Source organism: Elephas maximus, chromosome 13, assembly GCF_024166365.1.
Source record: "Elephas maximus indicus isolate mEleMax1 chromosome 13, mEleMax1 primary haplotype, whole genome shotgun sequence".
In the NCBI taxonomy this organism is placed as follows: domain Eukaryota; kingdom Metazoa; phylum Chordata; class Mammalia; order Proboscidea; family Elephantidae; genus Elephas; species Elephas maximus.
In genome coordinates, this window is record NC_064831.1 from 73,630,262 (window position 1) to 73,638,210 (window position 7,949).

Consider the following 7,949-nt stretch of genomic DNA (forward strand, 5'->3'; position numbering starts at 1 on the left):
GACACACATGGGGTCACCATGAGTCAGAATCAACTTGATGACAACTGGTTTAGTGGCTTATGAAGAATAATTAAGCAGAGTAAGGGAACAGTGTAACAGGCTGCTGTTTTGGATAGCATAACCTAACCTAAACCTAACCTGTTGCTGTCGAGTTGATTCCGACTCATAGAGACTCTGTAGGACAGAGTAGAACTGCTGCAAAAAGTTTCCAAGGAGTGCCTGGTAGATTTGAACTGCCGACCTTTTGGTTAGCCACTGTAGCACTTAACCACTATACCACCAGGTTTCCCTTGGATAGCATAGTAGCCAGGAATGTGTGAGAGTGAATAATCTTCATCTCAATACATTTCCTCATAAAAGGAAGTCCCTTGTAATTTCCCCTCTTTTCAAGAATGTAAAAATGAAATACTTCGTTTATTTTTAATATTCTTTCCCTTCATAAGTGATTAACTCATTTTTGTGACAAGGCCTATATGTATGTACCTGAGTTTGTAATTACTAGACCGTGTCCAGTGGCAATATTGAACTGCTGTGCTCTTCCCAATAGGTTGGAATTGGCATTATAGACTTCTTACCTGTTTTGTCACTGTATCGTGTTATTCAAACCACATGAATTAGGCCCTGAGGACAACTTTTCCCTAGTGAACTTTGCCACAGTGGTTTCAGCAGGGGCAGAAACCTGACTGTGGTGAATAGAAAAGGTGAGGAAGTGTAAACCTCAGGTGTGGAGCGTTCTTCGTAAGACATTCAACGTGTGGAGAAAGGAGATATGAGTAGTTAGAGCAGGGCATACGGTGGAGGACAGGGTATCGATTTTGTTTTGAGACTGGAGAAACTTGAGCAAGTTTATGTGGGGCAGGGGAGGACCCGTAAAGAGGGAGAGGTGACAATAGAGACGAGAGAAGGGATAACTGCAGGAGCTATGTCCAGAGGAGCAGAGTTGTGTGTGCTGACCAAAGATGTGGGCAGCAGCAACAGACTGGAAGACAAAAGGTGAAAGGAAGCAGAAAGAGGTAAAACTGTAGATATGGGATTGGTAAATTAACGGAATTAATGCTGAAGCCTCAATTTCATCTGCAAAATAAACAAAGATCCAGAAAGGTAGCGACCTGCCTGATAACCCACAGGGAGTATGATCTTAACTCAAGTTTCTTGACTCCTTGCCTGGTGCTCCTCCTGTTTTCCCTATATTACAATGACCTATGTCAAAGAGAGGAGTCTTGGTGGCACAGTAGTTAACGCTCAGCTCCCTCGCCACGCCCAGTCCCTCTCCAAGTCCTGTGGATCCCAAACTTACTCCCCTCCAGACCTCTCTTCACCCTGTTAGAAGAATGTTCTCCCTTTATTACTATAAAACATACAGAAAAGGATTGATAATAATATGACCAATTCTTGTGTATCATCCAGCTCAGAGTCATTCTTTCTAATACACAAACCTAATTTCCTCTATCCCTAGATCTGTCTACCTTTCAGTGGTTCACACTTGCTTCTAGGATACAGTCCAAGCTCCTTAGTATGGAATACACCGCCCGTCAACATTTAGCTCTGTCCTATCTATTCAACCTCATCTCTTACCACTCTCACTGTGGGAACCTTATGTACAGCCATATCAAACTCCTTAAAGTTCCTGGAAGACTTTGTGCTGTGTTGTACACGTGCTGTTCCTTTTGTTTGTGATGCCCTCCGCACTCTGGTCTACCTGGTAAATCTTAGCCTCTTATGTTCTTTTCAGGTGGTCTTCCATAATACATCCCTCACCTTGTCCCCATCTCCAAGTAGAACTGATTATTTCTTCCATTCATGTATATAGTCATGCATTTATTACAGTGTGTTATAATTTCTTTACGTTTCCTAAAGTATAAAGTCTTTGAGGTAAGGCTATGTCTTTCACATCTTTAGCAAATAGTGTAGAGCCTGGCAACCTGATACGTAGTTGATACTCTGAAAATGTTCATTGATCTGGCCTCTACCTGCCTCTCTAGTTGTATATTCAACTAACCTTTTCCTGCTTATTTTCCCCTCCTTTCAGTAAATGATCATTTAAAGACCCAGCTCACCTCCTGTGCATGGCCCATTTGTTCCCTGGACATCCCTTCATCATGGCACCTGTATTACTTTATTGAAACTATTTGTTTTCATGTTCATCTCCCCTGCTAGCAGGAGTCCAAGGACATGTGTGATGGTCTTTGCCTCTCTAACCCCTTGCACAGGTACTGACACACACATATTAGGCAGTGAAAAAATGTTTGCGAATATATGAATGAAGGATCTAGACTTGCAGATTTATAAGATCTCCTCCAACTCCAAAATTTTATGATTTCAGGTTCTGAAAATTGTGGCACAATTTAGAAATTTTCTCTCAGCAGATGGTCAGAACAGTTGAAGCACCAATTTAAACATTTGGCAAATGTAAAGATAAACATTGAAGAAAGTGAATCAGAATGAAGGTGAATCCTCCAAAAGGATTGGGGACATCAGCAAAACAGTGTCTCCAAGTAGTCATAGGCACCCCTTGGCACCAGATGTGGGTTCCGTATGTTCCCTCAGATGACACATTGTACCTTGAGAGCTCCTCAGAAAGGTGTTTGACAACCTCGCAGTGACAATAAACCCCCACTGGCTAGAAATGAACTGAAAGCACATTACAGTATATGGCTGTAGCAAAAATTACCTTTTTTTCCTTTAGCATTTTTCTTTAATTTGCTCATTTTGTAAATGAAAAACAACATTTAGTCATTTAATATTTTGTTTCTGTTGAGTTAGAACTCTAGAAAAAAAATCCTAAAGACTCTCAGGATTTGTTGATCCAGCTTATTTTTTCACTCCACAAACATTTATTGCTATCTAGTACATTTTTTTTATTCAGTATGTTAGTAAGCCTACTGTTGGGGGAGTGGGGAGGATTAAAACATGTAGAACACAAATCTTAAGATCTAATTGAAGAGTCAATCTGAAGGTAGTTATAATGTTGCATATGCATTATATAAAATTATACCTGATAACCTAGTTGGATTCAGGATAAGGTAATTTCCAACTAGATACATAAGTACAGAGGGACTTCAGAGTGGAGAAAAAAAAATCAGAGCAAAGTGAAATTAACCAAGAGAAATTTACTGAAGGAGGTGATTCACCAACAAGCTCATGTCACATGGGCACACATGCGCACATGCTTGTGCACACACACACAAAATATATGGATTGCTAAAAAAAAAACAGGCAAAGGAATTGCATAGACATTTCTCCAAAAAAGATATACAAGCAGCCAACAAGCACGTGAAAAGATGCTCAGCATCATTAGTCCTTAGGGAATGCAAATCAAAACCACAGTGAGACAACCCTTCATATCCACTAGGATGACTATAACCAAGAAACAAAAAGTAACTGTTGACAAGGATATGGAGAAACTGGAACCCTTGTATATTGCCAATGGGAATGTAAAATCGTACAACTGCTGTGGAAAGCAGTTTAGCAGTTGTTTAAGTTTAAACATAGAATTAACACATGAGCCAGCAATTCTACTCCTAGGTGTATACCCAAAAGAATTGAAAGCTATTGTGGAAAACAGTGTGTCAGTTCCTCAAAAAACTAAAAACTACCATTTGACCCAGCAATTCCACTCCTAGGTGTATATCCAAAAGACTTGAAAGCAGGGGCTGAAACAGAGACTTGTACACCAATGTTCAATGCAGCACTATTCACAATAGTCAAAAGGTGGAAACAGCCTAAATGCCCATTAAGGGATGAATGGATAAACAAAATGTGGTACATACAATGGAATACTACTCAGTCAGTAGGAGAAATAAAGTCTTGATACATGCTACAATATGGATGGAGTTTGAAGACATTATGCTGAGTGAAATGTCAATCACAAAAGGACAAATACTGTGTGAACTCACTTATATAAAAAGAAAAGAACAGGCAAATGTATACAGATGAAAGTTTATTACCAGGGGTGGGAGAGGAGGGAAGGTGGGTTATTGCTTATGGAGTACTGAGTTTCAGTTTACAGTGACGGAAAAGCCATATTGATTAAGGGTAGGGTTGCACTGTCAATGTAATTACTGTCAATAAGTTGTACACCTGTGAAAAGTTGAATTGGCAGAAGTGTGAAAGATGTGTTTACAACAATGACAAAAAAAAAACCAAAAAACCCCTGCTGAGGCTGCTTATGTACAACCGAACACCTCATGGGATTTGATTCCTTGGTTTGGAGGTTTAGGTTCTAATCCCATGTTCAGTGCTTCTGTGCTACCTCCTAGTTCGTTGCATAGTGCCTGGGGTCTTAAAAGCTCACACGCAGACATTCAGGGTACAACAATTGGTTTGTATTCACCTGAAGAAACAGACGAAGAAGGAAAGTCAGGAATGGTAGAAGGAAATAGAATGTGTGGCTTGCCTCTGTGAACAGCTATCTCCTTTGTCATGAGACCAGAAGAACTGGATGGTGCCCGGCTACCATTACTGAACATTTTGATCAAAAGATTCTACAGAAGAATCCTGACCAACAAGGGGACAATGCAGACTAGAATTTCAAATTTTCATGGAATCCAGTCTTCGTGAAGCCATGGAGGCTGGATGAACCCTAAAACTATTGCTCTGAGATAATCTTTAAACCTTAAGCCTTAAACCAAAATTACTCCCAGAAGTGTTCTTAAAACCAAACAGTAGTTTATCTTAGCTAGTGAAAAATGTCTGCCTTGAGCATTGTATGGTTTTAAGATTTTTCTATATGGGGTCAAATTGACAATAGCAAGTCAAAGGGTTAGACAGGAAACTTTGGGGGCAGTGAGTTCATGTAAATGTGGGAGGAACACCTCAGAAAAGGAGGGTGAGAATGGTGCACACCTCAAAGAATGTAATCAGTGTCACTGAATTATACATGTAGAAATTGTTGAATTGGTGTATCTTCTGTTGTGTATGCTCTTAACAATTCAAAAATGAAATAAATTTTATTTAAAAACTTTGAAAATAGGTAGTCAAGTAAATACTTGTACATCAATGTTCATAGCAGCAGTATTCACAATAGTCCAAAGGTGGGAACAGCCCAGATGTCTATCAACAGGTGAATGGGTAAATAAAATGTGGCATATTCATATAGTGGTATATTAAAAAACAAACCTGTTGGACTCGACAGCAGTAGAACTGTCTACTCCATAGAGCAGAACTGTCCTATAGGGTTTCCAAGGAGTAGCTGGTGGATTTGAACTGCCAACTTTTTGGTTAGCAGCCAAATGCTTCACCACTGTGCCACCAGGGCACTCAGCCATAAAAAGGAATGAAGTTTTGATATACTACAACATGGATGAACCTTGAAGACATGATAAGTGAAAGAAGCTAAACACAAAAGGCCTAATACTGTATGATTCCATTTATATGAAATATCCAGAGTCAGCAAGTCTATAGAGACTGAAAGCAGACTGGTGGTTGCCAGGGGCTGCGGGAGGGGGGCGTAGGAAATGACTTTATTGGGTAGAGAGAGGGTGTTTCTTTTGAGGTGATGAAAGTATTTTGCAACTGCATAGAAATGATTACAGAACATTGTGAATGTACTAAATGTCAGTGAATTGCACACTTAAAAATGGTTAATTTCATGCTATATTAATTTTACCTTAGTTAAAAAAAATGTATTGCCAGAAGTAAGATTCTGTGAGGAATCTGGATTTTTGGGTGTGGAGGATGGCAACTGGCCATTCTTCTATATAGTACTGTTCAGAGAAGGGCTCCAAAGCTGCTCCATTTCCTTTCAGGCCAACTCAGTGTTCTTAACTTGTCCTGTCTCCTGAGTCCCCTCAGGGGAAGCCCCTGTAATATCATCCCCGTCATACTTGGAATATGACCTGTGATCCCAGCTCACTTCGGTAAATGCATGTCTCTCCTTGGATTTCACGTATTCCAATTAGACATTGTTGAGTGTAGACTCTGTTTTCCCCAAGGCAAATAGGAGTCTGCCCTCTCCCACAGGTGGGTGGAGAGCTTTTGCTCTACAGAGATCTTTAGTGTTTTTTTTTAGGAGGAAAGGGTGTTGACTTTAGATGCAGACTGACCTGAGTGACTTTGGTCAACATACTTTTCTGAGGCTCAATTTCCTCATTGCTAAAATGAGATTATAATGATTGTTATTTTCTACCTCATAGGTTGTTAACAGGATTAACAAGTGTTATCTCCCCCCCACCCCCACCCCACACACCTTCCTCATTATTTTCAAAGCCAAAGTAAAATGCTCTGGCTTGGCTGATTTGAATAGGGAGAGGTTCCGAGGCAAACGTTTGTCATAGTTCTATGAAAACACCCATGTGGAAATGTGAACACCACTACTACTCCTATATTTTGAGCATTTACCACATACCAGGCACTGTGCAAAGCTTTATATAATCTCATTTTATCCTTACAACAACTCACCTAGGTAGATATTACCCCTCTTTTACAAATGAGACTTAGAGATGATAAATAACTTGCCCAAGGTTACACAAGCAAGTGGGAGAAATGGGATTAGAACTGAGCTCTCTAAAGCCTGTGCCCTTCCCATAGAAAAGAAACAAAGGAACCCAAAGTACAACATATTGGAAGCATAGTTTTCAGAAATAGGAGTTGTATGGCAGGCTATTGAAGATTGCACCCTGTGGTGAGAGATTAGAATACAGGTATTCTATGGCATTGACTTCATATTAGACATGCTGAAGCCAGAACATGGAGTCTGTCAGGGTTCAAGTGACAATATAGACTCAGTTCACAATCACTTTTTCTTTGGTTTATTCCTGAAGCAGGAGAAAAGCAGTGCAAGGGATATAAATGAGGCAAGAATGCAGGGAGGCTCCCTGTTGTCTGAATCTTTGCATGTTCATGGATTGGAAGACTTAGTATTGTAAAGATGTCGATATTTCCCAAAGTGATCTACAGATTCAATGCGGTACCTATAAAAACTCTGACTTTTTTTTAGAAACGGAGAATCCAATCCTCAGATACATATGGAATTGCAGAGGGCCCCAAACAGCCAAAATAACCTTGAAAAAGAACAAAGTAAGAGAACTCACACTTCCCAATTTCAAAACTTACTCCAAAGCTACAGTTATCAAAACAGTGTGATACTGATAATAAGGATAAACTTACAGACTAATGAAATGGAACTGAGAGTCCAGAAATAAATCTATGCATCTACGGTCAACTGATTTTTAACAAGGTTTCCAAGTCCGTTCAATGAGGAAAGATAGTCTCTTCAACAAATGGATCTCTATATGCAGAAGAATAAAGTTGGACCCCTTCCATACAGCATTTACAAAAATTAAAATGGGTCAACAACCTAAATGTAAGAGCTAAAACTATAAAACTCTCATAAGAAAACATAGGGATAAAGCTTCAGGACCTTGTTTTTGGCAGTGGTTTCTTAAAAAAAAAAAAAGTAAGTTTCTTTTTTTTTTTTTAGATACGTCAAAAGGAAAAAAAGACATAAATTGGACTTCATTAAAATTAAAAACTTTTGTGCATTAACAGACATTAAAGTAAAAAGACGACCTACAGAATGGGAGAAAATATTTAGAAACCATATATCTGATTAGAGTTTAATACCCAGAATATATAAAAAGCTCCTATAACTCAACAACAAAATGACCAACAACAACAACAAAAAAACGGCAAAGGGATTTGAATGGACGTTTCTCCAAAGAAGATACACCAGTGGTCAACAAGCACATGAAAAAATGCTCAACATCATTAGTGTTTATTTTTGTATCATGTGAATATTTTACCAGAGTAAAAAAGAAGAAGAAGCTCTGATAGAGACAGAAAGTGTATCAGGGATTCCCTGGGGCTGGGAGGGGGTGAGGGATGGACTGCAAATAAGCACAAGGGATCTTTTTGGGGTGATGGGAATGTTTTAAAACTGGATTGTGGGAGGCTGCACAACTCTATACGTTAACGAAAAATCATGAAATTGTGCACTTACAATGGGTGAA